Here is a 2,183-nt window from a genome sequence, read left to right on the forward strand (position 1 = left end):
GCTTTCTATTTAAAGCTTCTAAAAAGATGGCAGGACAGTGTGCAACAAAAAAGGCCTGATTTGTGGCAGACTGGTTTTGCCACCACCACAATGCACCTGCTTACACAGACATCTCAGTGTGCCAGTTTTTGGCAAAAAACATCATGCCTCTCTTGCCCCACACACCCTACTAACCTGACCTTGCTCCATGTCACTTCTTTTTGTTTTCAGGAATACAGAGGGACATTAAAGGATAGCAGTTTGACAACTTAGAAGGAGTGAAGGAAAAAAAAACCAGGAAGGTGCTGTCAGCTATCCAAACAGAGGAGTTTGAAAAATGTTTCCAAGAATGGAATCGCAGACTTGACAAATGTATTGAGTGTAATGGAGAGTATTTTGAAGGTGATAAGGTTGTTTTGTAAAAAAAACTTTTAAGTATATAACTTTGAAAAAAAGTCCGTTTTGGGGGAGTATCCCCTTGTATGTGTTGCATTTGGTATAGTATCAGAAATATAATAACCAATCAATGCAAAGCATTCTAAGAAAAAACTAAATAATATCCTATCATATACCAACAGATATAAAAAGCTACAAACACTATAGTCAAGGGCTTTGGATTCCCCTCCACCCTTGAAATGGTAAAATCATTTATTGTATCACTACAAAATTTGGAAAAAATGAAATAGGCACACATTATTTTACCACTAATGAAACCACTGTTAACACATTTATATACCTCTCAGTTTTCATTTATACCTGTTTTTAATTTTATTACAAGTGAGAATCCTATGTAATTGTGTTTTATTTCCCAACAGAATTCACAACCGTCATTTTTTTTCACAACCGTCATTCTTAATCACTGATTACTTATCAAGTTATTTTTCCTGAAACAATTTTTAATATTTAAATTACATTATTGTACAATTAGGTTGTTTAAAAATATTCCCACTACTTATACGAACAAAGTCAAAAGTTGTATTGTTAGGGTTCCAGTCCATAAATGCAGTTTATTCCAAATAAAGCACATTGGAAGATGGCTCTATGATTGATGGACAGGTGCAGACAAGTTCCCTCAGTGCTACACTTGTTTTAGTCTCATTAGGATACCTTAAAGAAAAAGTCCAATCATACCGGTAGCTTCCAAGGGGATCTGTGGGAAGGCTATGACAACTGTTTTTTGGGTGCTGAAGGGGTAATCTTGATAGATTTTCAAAAAGGAAACACATGAGCATGAGGGTTTATTATAAACTTATTTTAACACAATTAAAAAATTGTACTGGTGAGAAGGCCACAAAGTTGTGCTGAGTTTTGGGGGGTAGCCCTATTCCTACCCCCATTATGACAATGTACCTATTCGTTCATGTCCTAGGAAAATTTCCTTGGGAAATCTTACTCCATCCATACTATATCCCTGATCACCCCTTCAAACAGTTTTTATTTCTCAAAACTCAAAGAATATTTCAGAGGAACACAATTTAAATTCCCAAAGGTGACCCACACTGTTGTAAGTCAAAGAGAGCAGAATTCTTCAGGGAAGGGTCAGAGACCTAGGAACATCACCTCCGAAGTTCAAAGATCTACATGAAACGTGTGTCAGGAAACAGTAATCTAACACTGAGGTTTTGGTTTCATAAAGATTTTTCATTAAAAAAGATTCACCAAAGTGTAATTTTTATATCCAAGAATCAACCTTATTTTTGTTTCAAGTGTAATATAACATTCAAGTTAAGGCATAAAAGTGTACTGTGGAACAGTATATAAGTAAGCTCATGTCTACCTACTGCTTTGTGCATTTTCCATGAAGGTTTGTACTCAAAAATGAGAAAAAGTTTACAAACAGAATCTAGTTAGCCTAATTTTCTTTTTTTTTATTACTAGTAAGATTGAACGCCTGGATACTTTTGTTATTCAGCACATTCCAACTACTTTGACTGCATGTACATAGATAGAGCCCCTGTTACCACTAGTATCTCATTCAGCCCTGGTAGCAGTGAGTAGGCGCTTGGCTCCTAACTGAAAGGTCTCCATTTGAAGCCAGCAGGGGGCTTCCGTGGAGATTAAGCCTTCTTGCTCCTGTGGGGTAGCTTTACTCTGTCTATAGGATCGCTGTGAGTTGGAATCAACTCCATGGCTGTGGGTTTGGTATCTTAGTGGTTTTCTAACCAATTTGTACAAATTATTTGTAAAAATAATCTCCCTCAAAA

The 2,183-nt window shown here is 36.2% G+C and overlaps 1 protein-coding gene across 2 annotated transcripts in view; it reads right to left on the reverse strand.

Moving 5' to 3' along the window:
• MINDY3 (MINDY lysine 48 deubiquitinase 3) overlaps nucleotides 1-2,183 on the reverse strand; it is a 100,980-nt gene that overhangs the window by 85,290 nt on the left and 13,507 nt on the right. The window lies entirely within an intron of this gene.

The sequence above is a fragment of the Echinops telfairi genome, unplaced genomic scaffold, assembly GCF_000313985.2.
Source record: "Echinops telfairi isolate 266 unplaced genomic scaffold, ASM31398v2 ScPeMD7_7473;HRSCAF=8511, whole genome shotgun sequence".
Classification (NCBI taxonomy): Eukaryota; Metazoa; Chordata; class Mammalia; order Afrosoricida; family Tenrecidae; genus Echinops; species Echinops telfairi.